Below are 24,803 nucleotides of genomic sequence, written 5' to 3' on the forward strand. Positions count from 1 at the left end.
CACAACTTTAATATCACTATCTCCATATCTCAAAACAATCATCAAGTATCAAACTTCTCTTAGTATTCAGTGCACTTATATGAAAGTTTTTTATTATATCAAAAGCAAATTACCATGCTGTTCTAAAGGACTCTCAAAATAATATAAGTGAAGCATGAGAGATCAATTATTTCTATAAAATAAAACCACCACCGTGCTCTAAAAGGATATAAGTGAAGCACTAGAGCAATGACAAACTACTTCGAAAAATATAAGTGAAGATAAATGAGTAGTCAAATAATTATGCAACTATGTAAAGACTCTCTAACATTTAATAATTTCAGATCTTGGTATTTTATTCAGAAAGCAAGCAAAACAAATGAAAATAAAATGACGCTCCAAGCAAAACACATATCATGTGGTGAATAAAAATATAGCTCCAAGTAAAGTTACCGATGAACGAAGACGAAAGAGGGGATGCCTTCCGGGGCATCCCCAAGCTTAGGATTTTTGGTGTCCTTGGATTTTACCTTGGGGTGCCTTGGGAATCCCCAAGCTTAGGCTTTTTCCACTCCTTATTCCTTAGTCCATCGAATCTTCACCCAAAACTTAAAAACTTCACAACACAAAACTTAACAGAAAACTCGTAAGCTCCGTTAGTATAAGAAAATAAATCACCACTTAAGTACTGTTGTGAACTCATTATAAATTCATATAGGTGTAATATCTACTGTATTCCAACTTCTCTATGGTTCATACCCTCCGATACTACTCATAGATTCATCAAAATAAGCAAACAACACATAGAGAACAGAATCTGTCAAAAACAGAACAGTCTGTAGTAATCTGTAGGTTTCGAATACTTCTGTAACTCCAAAAATCCTGAGCAATTAAGAAATCCTAGGCAATTTGTTTTTTCATCTACTGCAAGTGGAATTGGTATTTTGTCGCTCTCTGGTAAAAAATGAAAATTATTCTCGTGAGCGCATACTTTCTATTTTTTACAGCAAGATCAAATAACAATCACCCAAGAAGATCCTAAAGGATTTACTTGGCACAAACACTAATTAAAACTAAAAACACAATCATAACACAGGATAGATGATTAATTTATTAATAAACAGGAACAAAAAGCAAGGAGCAAAAATAAAATTGGGTTGCTTCCCAACAAGCGCTATCGTTTAACGCCCCTAGCTATGCATGATGATTTCAATGATGCTCACATAAAAGATAAGAATTGAAACATAAAGAGAGCATCATGAAGAATATGACTAGCAAATTTAAGTCTAATCCACTCCCTATGCATAGAGATTTTGTGAGCAAACAACTTATAGGAACAATAATCAACTAGCATAGGAAGGCAAAACAAGCATAACTTCAAAACTTTAAGCACATAGAGAGGAAACTTGATATTATTGCAATTCCTACAAGCATATATTCCTCCCTCATAATAATTTTCAGTAGCATCATGAATGAATTCAACAATATAACCAGCACCTAAAGCATTCTTTTCATGATCTACAAGCATAGAAAATTTACTACTCTCTACATAAGCAAAATTCTTCTCAATCGAAATAGTGGGAGTATCATAAGAGACTCGAATACTATAAATTGTTTCCACTTTAAAAGAGTAATGTTCAGAAAAAGGGTAATCTTAATCATGACAAGTTTTATAAATATAATCATCACTACTTTTATAGCATATGTATCATCACAATAATTATCATAAATAGCAACTTTGTTCTCATCATAATCCATTGAAACCTCTTCCAAGATAGTGGAATCATCACTAAATAAAGTCATGACCTCTCCAAATCCACTTTCATAATTATCATAATAAGACTCAACATCCTCCAAAATAGTGGGATCATTACTTCCTAAAGTTGACACTCTTCCAAACCCACTTTCATCAATATAATCATCATAAGTAGGAGGCATGCTATCATCATTATAAATTTGCATATCAATACTTGAGAGACTAAAAATATCATCTTCATTAAACGTAGCATCCCCAAGCTTGGGACAAACATTAATTGCAGCAAATATGTTCTCAAAAACATCATCTTCATGAAACATAGCATCCCCAAGCTTGGGCCTTTTCATATCATAAGCATAATCACTCTCATCATTAATAGTATGGATAGCACCAATAGTATAGCAATTATCGTCATAACAATGAGAAATAGGAGCAACATCATTTGGGAGAGATACCTTTCTACCTTTACTTCTCCGTCTTTTCTTTTTCTTCTTCACATCATGTGTGGGTTCAATCCTCTTTTTGGAGCTCCTTATTAATGAGACTGGTTGAATAGAAGGCTCCTCCTCGTTACCTGATTCATCATAAGAAATAATAGGAGAATATTGGGAAGTCTCTTCCCTTTCATTAGTATTCTCTTCATCCTCTATTTGTTTTCTTTTCTTTATGTAATTGGCAATATAAGGATTTTCAATGCAATTCACTGCACAATACATAAAAATTTCTTCTAGATCAATATCGAGGAATTTCTCAAGGTTATATTCTGGAATATGCTTAGTTATACGTTTCATTTCTTCATAACCCAAAAGCAAACTAAGTTCATTATGATGTGCATGGGAAATCAAATCATCACAATTTTTGGACATGATACGCTCATGAAACAATTTGCATTTGAGATTTAAATGACCATGTTCATTGCAAAGTTCACAAGTATGGTGAAGAAATTTTAAATTTTCAGCACAAACATCTAGCCTTTCTTGCAACCATTTAGTTTCCAAATACTTATGCCTCTTGCAAATTCTATCTTCCCTATTTGGTGTGTACTTGTAAACTCTATGCACTCCACAAAAATTGACATGCTTATAAGAGATATTTTCATCATAACTAGTGCAATCATCATTAGTACTATGGATATTCAAAGAGTTCATACTAATAACATTGCAATCATGCTCATTCAAAGATTTAGTGCCAAACATTCTATAGACTTCTTCTTCTAGCACTTGAGCACAATTTTCCTTTCCATCATTCTCACGAAAGATATTAAAAAGATGAAGCGTATGAGGCAAACTCAATTCCATTTTTTGTAGTTTTCTTTTATAAACTAAACTAGTGATAAAACAAGAACTAAAAGATTCGATTGCAAGCTAAAGATATACCTTCAAGCGCTAACTGTCGTGGATCTAAGACTGATAGTAGAATGGGGGGTAGGTATGAGGAGGCAAGATCCTAGCTATGGAGTAGTTGTACACACGAGTTTACGAGTTCAGGCCCTTCACGGAGGAAGTAACAGCCCTACGTCTCGGTGCCCGGAGGCGGTCAACTGGATTGTGTATATGTGTGTGTTTACAAAGGATGAAAACCCTTGTCCCAAAGGAGGGAGGTGGCTTATATAGAGTGCGCCAGGACCCCAGCTCCCCTCTGTTACACAGGATTCAATGTACATTAAGAGCGGAGCGTTACTAGTAATGCTAGCAATTAAGTGATATAAATGACAATTAAGTCTACGAGTAAACGCCCGACCGTTGTTGTGTAGAGTGGCTTTAGATCTTCTATACGTCGAGTGGCTTCTGTGACGGTCGAGTGTCATTGATTCTTCCGAGTGGAATGTCTTTAGTCGAGTGGATGATGGTACCCTTCGAATGCTTCTGGCTTTAGGGCGATGACCTTGGGGAGGGCGTCTAGGTCAGACCTATGACCCTACCCTAGGTACATAGCTTCATCATTAGCCCTCGAATGGTTCGGGGCTTGAGTGGGAAGGAGTTGAGAATTCTTCTGATTCAATTTTCGTGCTTCAGGAGTGTCTTATTCGCGATCAACCGAACAATTATGATGATCCCAACTTCTTCTCAGTCGCCTTGATCCATTCTTGGTTTTTGCCGAGTGAACTTTTGCTGCAATGCTCTGAGTGCCGATATGGAAAAGATCTTCCGCCTGACAGGTTGCCTTGCTGTGCGCGGATATCGTGGGATTTTGTATTTGGGGAAGCGCGCGAGACGGAGAAGTCTGCAGTAATCGGATGGGATGAGGCGAGGTCGCCTCAATCACCGCGGCACCTTTTTCGCCACGTACCTCGCCCGCGACTGTTGCGGGATTTGATTGGATTGTCTGGCCCCACAGGTCAGCCACTCGGAAGCGGCCCCATATAAGGTGCCAGATTGGATTTTGCACACATCGTTCCTCCATTTTCTTCCTTTCTCCTCTGCTTTCTCCGCCATCTCCATCTTCGCCCTCAGTGCCGTTGCTCCATTCGAGCTTCACCTGCGACCATGGGGAAGGAGAAGACGGTGGCCTTAGAGCGTGCAAAGAAGGCGACGGCGAAGGCGAAGGGAAAGAGGTCCAACCGGGGCGGATCCTCGTTGAGATCCAGCCTACCGCGCGGCTGGATCCAGGGCGACTGGATCCGGTCTACGATCAGCCAAGATGACACCGATGATCTGGTCGAGGGGGGGCTGATTCCCCATGAATCGGCGCGGCTCTCGGAAGGAGAGACCGAACCGCATCCGCGCGATGGTGAGTGCGTTCTCCTCGCCACTCATGTTGACCGTGGATTTTGTCTGCCTCCCCATCCTTTCTTCCGGGGATTCCTGAACTTCTTTGGAGCACAACTTCACCATTTCAATCCCAACTCCAGCGTATATCTTGCCGCCTACGTATCCATGTGCGAGAACTTCTTAGGTTGTAGGCCACACTGGGGTCTTTTCAGGCACATTTTCACTTGCCGTTCTTAGTCGGTCAAGAAGGCCAATCTGAGTGACAAGAAAACGCATGTGATTCAAATGTGCGGGAGTCTTGGGATTCATATGAGGAATAAAAGCACTTCCCCAGCCATGATCCTTCCCAAGTCGGTCCGGGGTTGGCAGTCGACCTGGTTTTATTGTAAAGACCAGCCGACTCCAGGTCAGTCGACCGGGCTCCCTGCCTTCTCCATGGCTCGGGTCGAGAAGCCCTCCGCATTGAAAGTGATCCCAGAGGAGGGAGCGCATGTGAAGGTGTTGGTCGAGCGAGTGGTCCAGCTCGTCCGAGACGACGTGATCGGTATGGATCTGCTAGAGGTATTCCTCAAACGACGCATCCATCCGCTCCAAGCTCGTGATCATCCAATGTGGATGTACTCGGGCATTGAGGATTCCACTCGGATCCACCCGGAGGAGATTGACGAGGGCACGGTGGAGAAGTGGCCGAGAGGCATCACAGGCAACAAGGATAACCCCAGGGGGTCCAGGAGGGTCGCTCCATTCGACAATTCACGCCAGCCAGACCAGGTCTGACTCTGGATTGCCGAGTACTTTTTTGATTAATCATGTAACCGCCTGTAGACGACTGGCTGTTTTTTGCTTTGCTTGTTATCTTTCAGGCTCTTACTGAGATGTATTCAATGCCCAACGGAGAGCAGGAGCAGGACTCGGAGGAGGAGGCGAGTGGAGGCGATAGCGGCGAGTGGCACTCGGACGAGGAGGAGGCCGAGGAGAGTGGCAACCCGAGTGACGAAGAAGAGGTCGACTCGCCCCCTCGCAGAGAAAAAAGGTCCAAGCACGCTCACGACCCGGAAAGCCTCGACGACATGGTGGCCGCACCGACTAGGCAGTCTTCGAAGCGTCCTCGGCGTCCTCTCCAGTGCCGACTGAGAAGACACCGAAGCAATCTAAAGTTGCACCTCCTCCAGCGCCGAAACCACTGAAGGCTACATCATCCAAACCTCTGAAGGCTTTGCCCAAGATCAAAATGGTCATTCATACTATCTCTGGGTAATAATCTGACCTGATTCTTTGGTTGACTCGGTGTAACAAACGTGACTGACTGAATATTGAAATTTGCAGAGCTGCGACCTCTGGGACTTCCACCCGCCAGTATGAAGACGAGGACATGGAAGATGCAGTCACCTCCAACCCGGGTACAACTCTCGTGATCTTGTTCTTGATTGTATGATCGATTAAATTCTGGTGACTCATCTAGGGTCGACTGATTTCTTTGCAGCCCCTCCCAATGTCATTGAGCTTACGGATGATGACGAGGACGTGCTGCCGAGGCCCAGGAAGAAGAAGGAAACAGCTGGCAAGACATCCCAGTCGGAGCAGGCGGCGGAGCCGGTAGTTCAACAGCTCGAAGATGCGAGTAAGGTTTCTGTAACCTTTGCTGACCCAGTGTCGAGTGCGCACCCCGCATCGTCGACTGCACCAGAGCTTGTTTCAACCATCCAACTTCATGCCTCGGAACTCCAAGCCGCTGCGTTTCGACCATCCATCCCCTTCTTTGCCACTCAGCATGTTCTAGAAAGCCAGTCGGATGCCGCTGCGGAGGCCATTCGTCAGGCTGGCATAATGATGGAGCGGGTGAAGGCGGTGCACGAAAACAGTCAGGCTTCTTATGACGCCAGCGCGGCCCTTCGAGCTAATGTCCAGGTAAGTTGACTTCCGACTGAACTTGTTCTTCTAGGATATGCTACCCGAATATTTTCCTTCACGCAATCTTTCATTGTCTTGCACTTCGAGATTGTACACCTACTGGGTGTTTTGTCATTTTTTGTACTCGGTCTAGGCGGACCAGCCGAGTGGAATCTGGACCAGTGGGGGCACGCTAAGTGCACCCACTAGGTGTAGTCCCCGAGACCGCAATCGACTGCTGGCAGTCAGTTGGGGTCTAAGAACTTCTTTCTCTCTCTCCTTTTTTATACTCGGTCTGGGCGGACCAGCCGAGTGGAATCCGAACCAGTGGGGGCACGCTAAGTGCACTCACTGGGTGTAGTCCCCGAGACCACAGTCGACTACTGGCAGTCGGTTGGGATCTGAGTAGTCTTGAAGTTTTATTCACTCGGAAGTAAATAATCTTTGATCTTGTCGATTGATATGTCTTTTACTCACTGTAGAAATCTTGTACGCTTATCTCCAAGTTCGCCGAATTTGAGGAAAAGTAGAGGCAACTCAACCTTGACCTGGAGCTGGCTCAACAGAACTTAAAGAAGGCTCAAGATGAAGTCGTTGGTACAGAAGGTAACGGCCTGTCGACTGCTTATCTTGACCATCCTTCAAGTTATCTCTTCATTTTTCTGTTTGATCTAAATGTATATTTTGCAGAGAAAATGAGGCTGGCCCTGGAGAAGAAGGACTTGGACCTTGCAACTGCGCAGAAGGAGGCTCAAGAGAAGACTGGCCTTTGCTGACCAGAAACTGGCTTCGGTTAGAGCGCTAGAGGAGGAAATCAACAAGTTGAAGTCGTCTCTCACTGAATCCAATCGACAGGCGACTCGTCTGAAAAAAGATAAAGTGGCTCTGAACGACCAGCTGGAAAGCATAACTCGTAGGAGGAACGATTTGGAGGCTTATCTGAAAGCTCTCGCCAAGAAACTCTTTCTTATGCTCGAAGGTACCCCCTTTTTACCTGACTGTTTTACTGTTTGCAAGTTAGTCCTGACCAGTCGACTCATTAACTCCTTGACTCTGCAGAATTCTGCCAAAACTTTGAAGAGGAGACTCGACGGATCGAGATGGGCTTGGATCGTATCCTTTCTCCAGTCGGCGGCGAGGCTGCCATGAATGTGCTTCGACTGGAATCCCGTGTCGCTAGTGTTACAAGTTGTCTTGCCCGTCTGAAGGTGACGGTTTCACGCATCGACTCATCGCTCTGGCCAAGGGCAACGCTTCAAAATGATCTTGAGTCTCTGATGACTCGGCTCAATGAGGTCCCCGGTCGAGTGCAGGAATGGAAGAAGTCCTCTGCCTGATGCGGCGCTGACGTGGCCCTGTCGCTGGTTAGGGTCCACTGCAAAGAAGCTCGAGAAGAGAAGTTGGCGGTGATCAAGGTCGCCAACACCAAAAGGCATGACTTCCAATACTTCATGGAGACTTTCATTGTTGCTGCCACTCGGATCGCGGACGGGATCGATTTGGACGAGTTCGTCGAGCCTGCAAGCCCTCCTCCTGCTGAGTGAACGAACTTGATACGTAAACTTCCTTTAAATTCGCCTCGGAACGCCGAGTGATTTTTGTAACCGTTAAACTCCTTCGGGCCTGATGCCCGAGCACTTTTATCTTCGTCCTGAAACTTTTGAGGTTTTATCCGATCTTGGTTTATCTTCTGCATGTGCTTGCGTTTGCCTTCGAGTGGAACTTATTCTTCACTCGGAATATTTCTGGAAATGCAGCTCTGAGGGAGATACCTCAGTCGACCTGCGCCTCTCCATCCTTGCGGATAGGGATGGAGTGCATGTTGTGCTTGTGGCACAGCTCCGGGGAGACAATTGCAGTCGACCTGCACATCGCCGTCCTTGCGGATAGTGGTGGAGGGAGATACCTCAGTCGACCTACGCTTCTCCATCCTGGCGGATAGGGATGGAGCGCATGTTGTGCTTGTGGCACAGCTCCGGGGAGAGAATTGCAGTCAACCTGCACCTCATCGTTCTTGCGGATAGGGGTGAAGCGTGCGTTGTACTTGTGGCGTAGCTCCGTGGAGAGAGTTGCAGTCGACCTGCACCTCATCGTCCTTGCGGACAGGGATGGAGCATGCATTGTACTTGTGGCGTAGCTCCGAGGAGAGAGTTGAAGTCGACCTGCACCTCGTCGTCCTTGCGGATAGGGATGGAGCGTGTGGTGTACTTGTGGCCTAGCTCCGAGGAGAGAGTTGCAGTTGACCTCCACCTCGTTGTCCTTGCGAATAGGGATGGAGCGCACGCTGTACTTGTGGCGCAACTCCGAGGAGAGGGTTGCAATCTCGTCGTCTTAGGCGAGTACTGGACTGCAGCTAAGCCCCCGAGTGTGAGGTTTGCTCATCACTCGGTAGGATTTTTAATACTTAGGCGAGTACTGAACTGCAGATAAGCCCCCGAGTGTGAGGTTTGCTCATCACTCGGTAGGATTTTTTAAACTTAGGCAAGTACCTGACTGCAGCTAAGCCCCCGAGTGTGAGGTTTGCTCATCACTCGGTAGGATTTTTAATACTTAGGTGAGTACTGGACTGCAACTAAGCCCCAGAGTGTGAGGTTTGATCATCACTCGGTAGGATTTTTTAAACTTAGGCGAGTACCTGACTGCAGCTAAGCCCCCGAGTGTGAGGTTTGCTCATCACTTGGTAGGATTTTTTAAACTTAGGCGAGTACTGGACTGCAGCTAAGCCCCCGAGTGAGAGGCTTTCTCATCACTCGGTAGGTTTTTTTTAAAACTTAGGCGAGTACTGGACTGCAACTAATCCCCCGAGTGTGAGGTTTGCTCATCACTCGGTAGGATTTTTTAAACTTAGGCGAGTACTGGACTGCAGCTAAGCCCCCGAGTGAGAGGCTTGCTCATCACTCGGTAGGATTTTTTTAAACTTAGGCGAGTACTGGACTACAACTAAGCCCCCGAGTGAGAGGCTTGCTCATCACTCGGTAGGATTTCTTTAAACTTAGGCGAGTACTGGACTGTAGCTAAGCCCCCGAGTGAGAGGCTTTCTCATCACTTAGTAGGATTTTTTAAACTTATGCGAGTACTGGACTGCAGCTAATCCCCCGAGTGAGAGGCTTTCTCATCACTCGATAGGATTTTTTAAACTAAGGCGAGTACTGGACTGCAGCTAAGCCCCCGAGTGTGAGGTTTGCTCATCACTCGGTAGGATTTTTTAAACTTAGGCGAGTACTGGACTGCAGCTAAGCCCCCGAGTGAGAGGCTTGCTCATCACTCGGTAGGATTTTTTTAAACTTAGGCGAGTACCTGACTGCAGCTAAGACCCCGACTGAGAGGCTTGCTCATCACTCGGTAGGGCTTTTCTAAACTTAGGCAAGTATTGGACTGCAGCTAAGCCCCCGAGTGAGAGGCTTGCTCATCACTCGGTAGGGATTTTTTAAACTTAGGCGAGTACTGGACTGCAGCTAAGCCCCTGAGTGAGAGGCTTGCTCATCACTCGGTAGGATTTCTTTAAACTTAGGTGAAATGGATTCGCAGCTAAGCCACCCACTGGGGGATTTCAGACACGCACGTGAGCAATCGACAATCATTTTAGAAGACTGTAAAACTCTTGTATTTGATAAACAAACTACAAAGGTGCTTCTTATTACATCTCAACAGACTGAGTGCTTAAGTATAAAAGGGACGGAGTAGCTCCGCATTCCAAGCGCGCGGCTCGTCTTTCTTGTGCTCAACGTTATAGAGGTGGTATGCTCCGTTGTGGAGCACTCTGGTGACAACGAAGGGGCCTTCCCAGGAAGGCGCAAGCTTGTGTGGTTTCTGCTGATCCACTCAAAGAACCAGGTCTCCCTCTTGAAATGCTCGACCTCTTATGTTTCTGGCGTGGAATTGATGCAGATCCTGCTGATAAATGGTCGATCGGATTAAGGCCATCTCCCTTTCTTCTTCCAGGAGATCAACTGCATCTTGCCATGCCTGTTTTGCTTCTTCTTTTGAGAAAAGCTCGACTCAGGGCGCATTGTGGAGCAAGTCACTCGGAAGTACAGCTTCGGCTCCATAAACCAAGAAAAAGGGAGTTCTGTCAGTCGACCGATTGGAAGTCGTCCTCATTCCCCACAACACCGATGGAAGTTCATCGACCCAGGCTCCTGCTGCGTGTTTGAGATCATGCATCAGTCGGGGTTTCAGTCCTTTGAGAATCAATCCATTTGCTCTTTCAGCTTGCCCATTCGACTGGGGGTGGGCGACTGAAGCATAGTCGACTCGAGTACCTTGAGAAGCATAGAAAGTCCTAAACTCATCAGAATCGAAGTTTGATCCGTTTTCAGTGATGATGCTGTGTGGAACACCATATCTGAATGTTAACTCTCTGATGAAGCTGACAGCAGTATTGGCTTCAAGGTTCTTGATAGGCTTGGCCTCAATGCATTTGGTGAACTTGTCGACTGCTACAAGCACATGAGTTAATCCACTCCTACCAGTCCTCAGAGGTCCAACCATATCGAATCCCCAGACAGCAAAAGGCCAGACGAGTGGAATGGTCTTCAGGGCCGACGCAGGCTTGTGAGACATGTTGGAGTAAAACTGGCAACCTTCATATTTGTCGACTATTTCTTTTACCATATTATTTGCTCATGGCCAGTAAAATCCCGCTCGGTATGCTTTGGCCACAATGGTCCGAGAGGACGCATGGTGACCACAGGTCCCCGAGTGAATGTCATTGAGGATCACTCGACCTTCTTCAGGCGTTATGCATTTCTGGCAGGCTCCAGTCGCACTTTCTCTGAACAACTATCCTCTTATCATGGTAAAGGCTTTGGATCGACAGACGATCTGTCGAGCCTCTTCTTCATCCTCTGGGAGTTCCTTTCTAAGAATGTACGCGATATATGGTACTGTCCAATCGGGAGTGATGACCAAACCTCCATGATCAAATCGACCACGGCTGGAACCTCGATTTCAGTCAGATTAGTGGCACTCTTTGGTTGTGGGGGCTCTTCAGTGAAAGGATCTTCTTGAACTGAAGGTGTATGAATATGTTCCAGGAACACAATGCTGGGAATGGCTTCCCTCTTGGAACCTATCTTCGCTAGATCATCAGCTGCTGGATTTTTCAGTCGGGGTATGTGATGGAGCTTGATAACCCACAAGTATAGGGGATCAATTGTACCTCTTTCGATAAGTAAGAGTGTCGAACCCAACGAGGAGCTAAAGGTAGAACAAATATTCCCTCAAGTTCTATCGACCACCGATACAACTCTACGCACGCTTGATGTTCGCTTTACCTAGAACAAGTATGAAACTAGAAGTACTTTGTAGGTGTTTGTGGGTAAGCTTGCAAGAAAGTAAAGAACACGAAAATAAAAGCTAGGGGCTGTTTAGATAAAGACACAACTAAATTAGTTTTAGTAGAGAGCTTTTGTCAACAAGAAAGTTATTTGTCCCTAGGCAATCGATAACTAGACCGGTAATCATTATTGCAATTTTATTTGAGGGAGAGACACAAGCTAACATACTTTCTCTACTTGGAACACATGCACTTATGATTGGAACTCTAGCAAGCATCCGCAACTACTAAAGATTCATTAAGGTAAAACCCAACCATAGCATTAAAGCATCAAGTCCCCTTTATCCCATACGCAAACAACCTACTTACTTGGGTCTGTGCTTGTCACTCATGCCACCCACCATAAGCAAATCATAAGCATATTGCAAACCCTACAGCAGGAATCCCTCACGCTTGCGTGACACAGAGAGCACCATAGGACAGCACCAATAATAAAACATACAACTCAAACCAATCACGATCATCAAATAGCCATTAGGACAAAATAGATCTACTCAAACATCATAGGATAGCCATACATCATTGGGAAATAATATGTAGCGTTGAGCACCATGTTTAAGTAGAGATTACAGCGGGTAAGAGAGAGGTTACACCGCTGCATAGAGGGGGGAAGAGATGGTGATGATGGTGGTGAAGTTCTTGGTGAAGATGACGGTGATGATGATGGCCCCCGGCGGCACTCCGCGCCACCAGAAGCAAGGGGGAGAGGCCCCCCCGCTTCTTCTTCTTCTTCCTTGACCTCCTCCCTAGATGGGAGAAGGGTTTCCCCTCTGGCCCTTGGCTCCCATGGCGTGGGAGGGGCGAGAGCCCCTCCGAGATTGGATCTATCTCTCTGTTTCTCTCTGGTTCCGCGTTATGTTCTGGCTCCGTTTCACCGTTTCGTATATATATGGAGATCTGTAACTCTGATTGGCCTGAAACCTTCGCCGTGATTTTTTTCCGAATATTAGCTTTCTTGCGGCAAAAGAAGAGCGTCAACCGCCTTACGATGGGCTCACGAGGGTAGGGGCGCGCCCTAAGGGGGGGGGGCGCCCCTGCCTCGTGACCACCTCGGGCACTGGTTCGTGTTGATTTTCCTTCCGAATTTTCCATATTTTCCAAAAATAAGCTCCGTCCGTTTTTATCCCGTTTGGACTCCGTTTGATATGGATATTCTGTGAAACCAAAAACATGCAACAGACAGGAACTGGCACTGAGCACTGGATCAATATGTTAGTCCCAAAAATAGTATAAAAAGTTGCCAAAAGTATATGAAAGTTCAATAATATTGGCATGGAACAATCAAAAAGTATAGATACGGCGGAGACGTATCAGCATCCCCAAGCTTAATTCCTGCTCATCCTTGAGTAGGTAAATGATAAAAAAGATAATTTTTGATGTGGAATGCTACCTAGCATAATCTTGATCATATGTCTAATCATGGCATGAATATTAAGACACGAGTGATTCAAAGCAATAGTCTATCATTTGACATAAAAACAATAATACTTCAATCCCACTAATAAAGCAATCATGTCTTTTCAAAATAACAAGGCCAAAGAAAGGTATCCCTACAAAATCATATAGTATGGCTATGCTCCATCTTCACCACACAAAATACTCACATCATGCACAACCCCAATGAAAAGCCAAGCAATTGTTTCATACTTTTGACGTTCTCAAACCTTTTCAACTTCCATGCAATACATAAGCGTGAGCCATGGACATAGCACTATAGGTGGAATAGAATATGATGGTGGAGAAGAAAAAAGGAGAAGATAGTCTCACATCAACTAGGCGTATCAACGGGCTATGGAGATGCCCATCAGTAGATATCAATGTGAGTGAGTAGGGATTGCCATGCAACGGATGCACTAGAGCTATAAGTATATGAAAGCTCAAACTGAAACTAAATGGGTGTGCATCCAACTTGCTTGCTCATGAAGACCTAGGGCATTTGAGGAAGCCCATCGTTGGAATATACAAGCCAAGTTCTATAATTAAAATTCCCACTAGTATAGGAAAGTGATAACTCAAGAGACTCTCTATATGAAAAACATGGTGCTAATTTGAAGCACAAGTGTGGTAAAAGGATAATAACATTGCCCCTTCTCTCTTTTTCTCTCATTTTTTTGTAGGCTTCTTTGGCCTCTCTCTCTCTCTCTTTGGGGGGCTTCTTTGGCCACTTTTATTTTGATAACCTCACATGGGACAATGTTCTAATAATGATGATCATCACACTTTTATTTACTTACAACTCAATATTACAACTCGATATCTAGAACAAAGATATGACTCTATATGAATGCCTCTGGCAGTGTACCGGGATGTGCAATGATCTAGCGTAGCAATGACATCAAAAAATGGACAAGCCATGAAAACATCGTGCTAGCTATCTTACGATCATGCAAAGAAATATGACAATGAATGATCAAGTCATGTATATGATGATGATGAAAGTTGCATGGCAATATATCTCGGAATGGCTATGGAAATGCCATGATAGGTAGGTATGGTACTGTTTTGAGGAAGGTATATGGTGGGTTTATGGTACCGGCGAAAGTTGCGCAGTACTAGAGAGGCTAGCAATGGTGGAAGGGTGAGAGTGCGTATAATCCATGGACTCAACATTAGTCATAAAGAACTCACATACTTATTGCAAAAATCTATTAGTCATCGAAACAAAGTACTACGTGCATGCTCCTAGGGGGATAGATTGGTAGGAAAAGACCATCGCTCGTCCCCGACCGCCACTCATAAGGAAGACAATCAATAAATAAATAAATCATGCTCCGACTTTGTTACATAACGGTTCACCATACGTGCATGCTATGGGAATCACAAACCTCAACACAAGTATTTCTACAATCCACAACTACCCACTAGCATGACTCTAATATCACCATCTTTATATCGTAAAACTATTGCAAGGAATCAAACATATCATATTCAGTGATCTACAAGTTTTATGTAGGATTTTATGACTAACCATGTGAATGACCAATTCATGTCATCTCTCTAAACAGATATAAGTGAAGCAAGCGAGTTTAATTCTTTCTACAAAAGATATGCCCACGCTCTAACAAATATAAGTGAAGCAGAAGAGCATTCTACAAATGGCGGTTGTCTATGTAAAGAGAAACAGGCAATCCAAACTTCAAATGATATAAGTGAAGCACATGAAGCATTCTATAAAGCCATACTCAAAAGATATAAGTGAACTACAAAGAGCATTCTATAAATCAACCAAGGACTATCTCATACCAGCATGGTGCATAAAATAAAAATGAAAACTAAATGCAAAAGACGCTCCAAGATTGCACATATCGCATGAACAAAACGAATCCGAAAACATACTGATACTTGTTGAAGAAAGAGGGGATGCCTTCCCAGCATCCCCAAGCTTAGACGCTTGAGTCTCCTTGAATATTTACTTGGGGTGCCTCGGGCATCCCCAAGCTTGAGCTCTTGCCTCTCTTCCTTCTTCTCACATCAAAACCTTCTCAATCATCGAACACTTCATCCACACAAAACTTCAACAGAAAACTCGATAAGATCCGTTAGTATAATAAAGCAAATCACTACTCTAAGTACTGTTGCAAACCAATTCATATTTTGTTTTTTCATTGTGTCTACTATAATATAACTTTTCCATGGCTTAATCCACTGATATAAATTGATAGTTTCATCAAAACAAGCAAACTATGCATCAAAAACAGAATCTGTCTAAAACAGAAGAGTCTGTAGCAATATGAACATTCACCATACTTATGATACTTGAAAAATTCTACCAAAATTAGGAAAAATAAACAATTTGTACAGCAAGATAGTGCAAAAAGAATCAGAACCATTTGACATTCCAGTAAAAAAATTAAAATGCGCGCACTACAACCAAAGTTTCTGTCCTGCACCGTACATACCAACAAGCATTGTAAACATCCTAAAGGCAAACCTTGGAACATTTTTATAATACAATGGAATTGTACAAAGGGGATAATTATTTTTGTTGAAAAGTTTCTGTAATTAAGATTCACAAAGTTCCCATGGGCATGAACAAAGTTCAAGGACGTCCCCCATTTTCACAATGCTCGTCTCTGTCACTTTCACTTTCCTTTTTGAAAAAGTTTTGGGTTCCCCTCTTTATTTTTGTTGTTTTTAAACTATATAAAAGCACTCAACAGAAATAAATGACTCTCTAAAACTTCCAGGTTGTCTCCCTGGCAGCACTTTCTTTAAAGCCATTAAGCTTGGCATATAGTGCTCAAGTAGTGAATCCACCCGGATCCCAAGGTATATCAAAGCCAATTTTAATTAGCAATGATTTGGCATTTAGTAGTGAGCACAAAGCAACATATATCATGCAACAACGAAGTCTAACTCTCTTCTTATGCATCAGCATGTCATAAAAGAACAATTCATGCACACAAAGTAAAGGCCAATGCATAGTATAAACAGTTTCTTGCAATTTTACCATGTTGGAAACATAGAGAGGTGGAGATATAGTTCCTCTCTCATAATAATTGCAAGTAGGAGCAGCAAGCACATGCATATTATACTCATTAAAATCATCATGTGCAATGGTAGAAGGCAACCCATCAATGTAATCCTTAATAAGTGCAAACTTCTCCGATATAGTGTAGTTTGGAGAATTCAAAAAGATAATAGGACTATCATGCGTGGGTGCAATAGCAACAATTTCATGTTTAACATGAGGAACTATAGCAAGTTCATCTCCATAAGCGTAATTCATATTGGCATCTTGGCCACAAGCATAGCAAGAATCATCAAAAAGGGATATTTCAAGAGAATCAATGGGATCATAACAATCATCATAGCAATCATCCTTCGGTAAGCACGAAGGGGAATTAAACAATGTATGAGTTGAAGAGTTACTCTCATTAGAAGGTGGGCACGGGTGATCAATCCGCTCTTCCTCCTTTTGTTCTTCGCTCTCCTCATCATCTTTTTCATCCAATGAGCTCACAGTTTCATCAATTTCTTCTTCCATAGCTTCCTGCAAAATATTAGTCTCTTCTTGGACAGCGGAGACTTTCTCAATAAATGCATTAATATAGTAATTGTATTCATAATTTTCATAGCAATATCTAAGTATAGCAAGATTTTCAGGCCTATAAACATCATCATCTAAAGCTTCATACTTTTCAAACAAAGATTCAATTTCATAAGCAGCCTTAAAAGCAACAAATTCTTCTATTTGTTCCACATCATAGTAATCATATATACCATTAGCATAAGAAGTTAAGGTTTCATTAACATTAAATTTGCATGAAAAGGGAAGGTGTGGAGCCTTCATCCTAGAGAAACAAGTAATATCATATCTCAAGCATAGTTGCCAAGCATACCAATGCAACATAATAAATTGGTCCCATAATAGTTTCCCTTTTTGTGTCAAGTGATAATACCTAAAGTATTCACGTTGATCCAACGTGTCTCCCATTATAAAGTTGAATGGGGTTTTCTCAGGATTATCAAAGTAGTACTTCATATCTTTCACATAATGAGAATCGAGGGTTTTAGGAGTTGCCCCATCTCCATGAGTAGCAAGTACACCTAATTTTTTTGGTATTTTGCGTTCCATATCCATAACTAAAGATAGAAAACAACTAAGAACAACAAATAAAAATTACTTAGTGATAAAGCAAACAAGCACACATGAGAATATTCACCCCACGCTATTGCTCCCCGGCAACGGCGCCAGAAAAAGGTCTTGATAACCCACAAGTATAGGGGATCAATTGTAGCCTCTTTCGATAAGTAGGAGTGTCGAACCAAACGAGGAGCTAAAGGTAGAACAAATATTCCCTCAAGTTCTATCGACCACTAATACAACTCTACGCACGCTTGATGTTCGCTTTACCTAGAACAAGTATGAAACTAGAAGTACTTTGAAGGTGTTTTTGGGTAAGCTTGCAAGAAAGTAAAGAACATGAAAATAAAAGGTAGGGGCTGTTTAGATAAAGACGCAACTAAATTAGTTTTAGTAGAGAGCTTTTGTCAACAAGAAAGTTATTTGTCCCTAGGCAATCGATAACTAGACCGGTAATCATTATTGCAATTTTATTTGAGGGAGAGGCATAAGCTAACATGCTTTCTCTACTTGGATCATATGCACTTATGATTGGAACTCTAGCAAGCATCCGCAACTACTAAAGATTCATTAAGGTAAAACCCAACCATAGCATTAAAGCATCAAGTCCCCTTTATCCCATACGCAAACAACCTACTTACTCGGGTCTGTGCTTCTGTCACTCACGCCACCCACCATAAGCAAATCATAAGCATATTGCAAACCCTACAACGGGAATCCCTCACGCTTGCGCGACACGGAGAGCACCATAGGACAACACCAATAATAAAACATACAACTCAAACCAATCACGATCATCAAATAGCCATTAGGACAAAACAGATCTACTCAAACATCATAGGATAGCCATACATCATTGGGAAATAATATATAGCGTTGAGCACCATGTTTAAGTAGAGATTACAGCGGGTAAGAGAGAGGTTACACCGCTGCACAGAGGGGGGAAGAGTTGGTGATGATGGCGGTGAAGTTGTTGGTGAAGATGACGGTGATGATGATGGCCCCCGACGGCACTCCGGCGCCACCGGAAGCAAGGGGGAGTGGGCCCCCCTTCTTCTTCTTCCTTGACCTCCTCCCTAGATGGGAGAAGGGTTTCCCCTCTGGTCCTTGGCTCCCATGGCGTGGGAGGGGCGAGAGCCCGTCCGAGATTGGATCTATCTCTCTGTTTCTCTCTGGTTCTGCGTTCTGTTCTGGCTCTGTTTCACCGTTTCATATATATATGGAGATCCGTAACTCCGATTGGCCTGAAACCTTCGCCGTGATTTTTTTTCCGAATATTAGCTTTCTTGCAGCAAAAGAAGAGCGTCAACCGCCTTACGATGGGCTCACGAGGGTAGGGGGTGCCCTAAGGGGGGCACCTCCCTGCCTCGTGACCACCTCGGGCACTGGTTCGCGTTGATTTTCCTTCCGAATTTTCCATATTTTCCAAAAATAAGCTTCGTCCGTTTTTATCTCGTTTGGACTCCGTTTGATATGGATATTCTATGAAACCAAAAACATGCAACAGATAGGAACTGGAACTGGGCACTGGATCAATATGTTAGTCCCAAAAATAGTATAAAAAGTTGCCAAAAGTATATGAAAGTTCAATAATATTGGCATGGACCAATCAAAAATTATAGACACGACTGAGACGTCTCAGAGCTCCAACCCCTCAAACCTCTTTTCTAACTTTCTCACTACATTGCAATAACCAGTCATAACTGGGCTTCTGACATCCCACTCCTTCATCACCTGATTGACCACTAAATCCGAGTCGCCATAGACCATGAGGCGACGGACGCCGAGTGAAATGGCCATACGCAACCCGTACAGGAGTGCCTCATGATACGTCTCCAACGTATCTATAATTTTTTATTGTTCCATGCTATTATATTATCAACCTTGGACGTTTTATATGCATTTATATGCTATTTTATATGATTTTTGGGATTAAACTATTAACCCAGAGCCCAGTGCCAGTTTTTGTTTTTTCCTTATTTTAGAGTATCGCAGAAAAGGAAAATCAAACGGAGTCCAATTGACCTGAAACTTCACGAAACTTATTTTTGGACCAGAAGAAGCCCACGGAGTATCGGAGATGGACCAGGAGAGTACCGGGCTGCCCACGAGGGTGGGGGGGACGCCCACCCCCTGGGCGCGCTCCCCTGCCTCGTGGATAGCCCGGAGGTCCACCGACGTACTTCTTCCTCCCATATATACCCATATACCCTAAAAACTTCGAGGAGCACAATAGATCGGGAGTTCCGCCGCCAGAAGCCTCCGTAGCCATCGAAAACCAATCTACACCCGTTCCAGCACCCTGCCGGAGGGGGAAATCCCTCTCCGGTGGCCATCTTCATCGTCCCGGTGCTCTCCATGACGAGGAGGGAGTAGTTCTCCCTCGGGGCTGAGGGTATGTACCAGTAGCTATGTGTTTGATCTCTCTCTCTCTCTCTCTCTCGTGTTCTTGAGGTGGTACGATCTTGATGTATCGCGAGCTTTGCTATTATATTTGGATCCTATGATGTTTCTCCCCCTCTACTCTCTTGTAATGGATTGAGTTTTCCCTTTGAAGTTATCTTATCGGATTGAGTCTTTAAGGATTTGAGAACACTTGATGTATGTCTTGCGTGGGATACCCGTGGTGACAATGGGGTATTCTATTGATTCACTTGATGTATGTTTTGGTGATCAACTTGCAGGTTCCGCCCATGAACCTATGCATAGGGGTTGGCACATGTTTTCGTCTTGACTCTCCGGTAGAAACTTTGGGGCACTCTTTGAAGTACCTTTGTGTTGGTTTGAATAGATGAATCTGAGATTATGTGATGCATATCGTATAATCATACCCACAGATACTTGAGGTGACATTGGAGTATCTAGGTGACATTAGGGTTTTGGTTGATTTGTGTCTTAAGGTGTTATTCTAGTACGAACTCTATGATAGATTGAACGGAAATAATAGCTTCATGTTATTTTACTACGGGCTCTTGAATAGATCGATCAGAAAGGATAACTTTGAGGTGGTTTCATACCCTACCATAATCTCTTCGTTTGTTCTCCGCTATTAGTGACTTCGGAGTGACTCTTTGTTGCATGAAGGGATAGTTATGTGATCCAATTATGTTATTATTGTTGAGAGAACTTGCACTAGTGAAAGTATGAACCCTAGGCCTTGTTTCCACGCATTGCAACACCGTTTACGCTCACTTTTATCATTAGTTACCTTGCTGTTTTTATATTTTCAGATTACAAAAACCTTTATCTACTATCCATATACCACTTGTATCACCATCTCTTCGCCGAACTAGTGCACCTATACAATTTACCATTGTATTGGGTGTGTTGGGGACACAAGAGACTCTTTGTTATTTGGTTGCAGGGTTGTTTGAGAGAGACCATCTTCATCCTACGCCTCCTATGGATTGATAAAACTTAGGTCATCCACTTGAGGGAAATTTGCTACTGTCCTACAAACCTCTGCACTTGGAGGCCCAACAATGTCTACAAGAAGAAGATTGTGTAGTAGACATCACCTCATATTCGGCTTCGTTTTTGGAAGAATCGAAGTGAATCTGGAGAATATAGCTGAGTTTGTCACCTCGAGGGATACTAATACCACCCCAGCACCGGATCCATTCAGCATCTTGGAGCCATCGAAGAACATGGTCCAATGCTCCGAGTGAATTTGGGCTGGCAGTTGCTGTTCGATCCACTCGGCGAGGAAATCTGCTATTGCTTGGGATTTGATAGCTTTCTTTGCCTCAAACTTGATTTCCAGGGGAAGGAGTTCAATCGCCCACTTTGCCACTCAACCAGTTGCATCTCTGTGGTTCAGAATCTCTGATAATGGAGTGTCGCTGACGACTGTAATGGAATGCTAAGAGAAATAGTGTGCAACCTTCTTCGTGGTCATGTAAATCCCATAAACAAGCTTCTAATAGTGTGGATATCTTTGCTTCGATGGAGTCAGAACTTCAGAAACGTAATATACTGCGCGCTGAACTTTATAGGCTTTTCCTTCTTCTTCCCGCTCGACTGTGAGTACTGTACTGACAACTTGTCCAGTGGCTGCAATATAAAGCAGTAAAGGCTCTTTGTTGATTGGTGTAGCAAGCACCGGCTGGGTGGAAAGCAGGGCTTTGAGCTCTACAAACGTTTCATCTGTTGGGGAACGTTGCAGAAAACAAAATTTTTCCTACGGTTTCACCAAGATCCATCTAGGAGTTCATCTAGCAACGAGTGATCGGATTGCATTTACATACCTTTGTAGATCACGCGCGGAAGCGTTCAAAGAACGGGGATGAGGAAGCCGTACTCGACGTGATCCAAATCACCGGAGATCCTAGCGCCGAACGAACGGCACCTCCGCGTTCAACACACGTACGGTCAGCGTGACATCTCCTCCTTCTTGATCCAGCAAGGGGGAAGGAGAGGTTGAGGAAGATGGCTCCAGCAGCAGCACGACGGCGTGGTGGTGGTGGAGCTGCACTACTCCGTCAGGGCTTCGCCAAGCTCTATGGAGGAGGAGGAGGTGTTGGAGAGGGAGAGGGAGGCACCAAAGGCGTGGGGGTGAGAGGCCCTCCTTCCCCCCCACTATATATAGGGAGCCTAGGGGGGCGCCGGCCCTAGGAGATGCAATCTCCTAGGGGGGGCGCCGGCCAAGGGGTGCGGGGCTTGCCCCCTAAGCAAGGGGGCGCCCCCTTTAGGGTTTCCCCTACCCTAGGCACATGGGCCCTAGGGGAAAGTGGCGCCCCAGCCCACTTTGGGCTGGATCCCTTCCCACTTTAGCCCATGGGGCCCTCCGGGATAGGTGGCCCCACCCGGTGGACCCCCGGGACCCTTCCGGTGGTCCCGGTACAATACCGGTGACCCTGAAACTTGTCCCGATGGCCGAAATAGCACTTCCTATATATAATTCTTTACCTTCGGACCATTCCGAAACTCCTCGTGACATCCTGGATCTCATCCGGGACTCCGAACAACTTTCGGGTTACTGCATATACATATCCCTACAACCCTAGCGTCGCCGAACCTTAAGTGTGCAGACCCTACGGGTTCGGGAGACATGTAGACATGACCGAGACATCTCTCTGACCAATAACCAATAGCGGGATCTGGATACCCATATTGGCTCCCACATGTTCCACGATGATCTCATCGGATGAACCATGATGTCGGGGATTCAATCAATCCTGTATACAATTCCCTTTGTCTATCGGTATGTTACTTGCCCGAGATTCGATCGTCGGTATCCCAATACCTCGTTCAATCTCGTTACCGGCAAGTCACTTTACTCGTACCGTAATGCATGATCCCGTGACCAGACACTTGGTCACTTTGAGCTCATTATGATGATGCATTACCGAGTGGGCCCAGTGATACCTCTCCGTCATACAGAGTGACAAATCCCAGTCTTGATCCGTGGCAACCCAACAGACACTTTCGGAGATACCCGCAGTATACCTTTATAGTCACCCAGTTACGTTGTGACGTTTGGTACACCCAAAGCACTCCTACGGTATCCGGGAGTTACACGATCTCATGGTCTAAGGAAAAGATACTTGACATTGGAAAACTCTAGCCAACGAACTATACGATCTTGTGCTATGTTTAGGATTGGGTCTTGTCCATCACATCATTCTCCTAATGATGTGATTTCGTTATCAATGACATCCAATGTCCATAGTCAGGAAACCATGACTATCTGTTGATCAACGAGCTAGTCAACTAGAGGCTTACTAGGGACATGTTGGTGTCTAAGTATTCACACATGTATTACGATTTCCAGATAACACAATTATAGCATGAATAAAAGACAATTATCATGAACAAGGAAATATAATAATAATCCTTTTTATTATTGCCTCTAGGGCATATTTTGAATAGTCTCCCACTTGCACTAGAGTCAATAATCTAGTTACATTGTGATGAATCGAAGACCCATGGAATTTTGGTGTTGATCATGTTTTGCTCTAGGGAGAGGTTTAGTCAACGGATCTGCTACATTCAGGTCCGTATGTACTTTACAAATATCTATGTCTCCATCTTGAACATTTTCACGAATGGAGTTGAAGCGACGCTTGATGTGCCTTGTCTTCTTGTGAAACCTGGGCTCCTTGGCAAGAGCAATAGCTCCAGTGTTGTCGCAGAAGAGCTTGATCGGCCCCGACGCATTGGTATGACTCCTAGGTCGGCGATGAACTCCTTCATCCAAATTGCTTCATGCGCTGCCTCCGAGGCTGCCATGTACTCCGCTTCACATGTAGATCCCGCCACGACGCTCTGCTTGCAACTGCACCAGCTTACTGCCCCACCATTCAAAATATACACGTATCCGGTTTGTGACTTAGAGTCATCCAGATCTGTGTCGAAGCTAGCATCGACGTAACCTTTTACGACGAGCTCTTCGTCACCTCCATAAACGAGAAACATTTCCTTAGTCCTTTTCAGGTACTTCAGGATATTCTTGACCGCTGTCCAGTGTTCCTTGTTGGGATTACTTTGGTACCTTCCTACCAAACTCACGGCAAGGTTTACATCAGGTCTGGTACACAGCATGGCATACATAATAGAACCTATGGCTGAGGCATAGGGGATGACACTCATCTCTTCTATATCTTCTGCCGTGGTCGGACATTGAGCTGAGCTCAATTTCATACCTTGCAACACAGGCAAGAACCCCTTGTTAGACTGATCCATATTGCACTTCTTCAATATCTTATCAAGGTATGTGCTTTGTGAAAGACCTATGAGGCGTCTTGATCTATCTCTGTAGATCTTGATGCCTAATATATAAGCAGCTTCTCCAAGGTCCTTCATTGAAAAACTCTTATTCAAGTAGGCCTTAATGCTGTCCAAAAGCTCTATATCATTTCCCATCAAAAGTATGTCATCTACATATAATATGAGAAATGCTACAGAGCTCCCACTCACTTTCTTGTAAACGCAGGCTTCTCCATAAGTCTGCATAAACCCAAACGCTTTGATCATCTCATCAAAGCAAATGTTCCAACTCCGAGATGCTTGCACCAGCCCATAAATCGAGCGTTGGAGCTTGCACACCTTGTCAGCATACTTAGGATCGACAAGACCTTCCGGCTGCATCATATACAATTCTTCCTTAAGGAAACCATTAAGGAATGCCGTTTTGACACCCATTTGCCATATTTCATAATCATAGAATGCGGCAATTGCTAACATGATTCGGATGGACTTCAACTTCGCTACCGGTGAGAAAGTCTCATCGTAGTCAACCCCTTGAACTTGTCGATAACCCTTAGCGACAAGCCGAGCTTTATAGATGGTCACATTACCATCCGCGTCTGTCTTCTTCTTAAAGATCCATTTATTTTCTATCCCTCGCCGCTCTACGGGCAAGTCAGTCAAAGTCCATACTTCGTTTTCATACATGGATCCTATCTCGGATTTCATGGCTTCTAGCCATTTGTCGGAATCCGGGCCCGCCATCGCTTCTTCATAGTTCGAAGGTTCACCGTTGTCTAACAACATGATTTCCAAGACAGGGTTGCCGTACCAATCTGGTGCGGAACGTGTCCT

Source organism: Triticum urartu, chromosome 2A, assembly GCF_056163025.1.
Source record: "Triticum urartu cultivar PI428250 chromosome 2A, HENAU_Tu73, whole genome shotgun sequence".
Classification (NCBI taxonomy): Eukaryota; Viridiplantae; Streptophyta; class Magnoliopsida; order Poales; family Poaceae; genus Triticum; species Triticum urartu.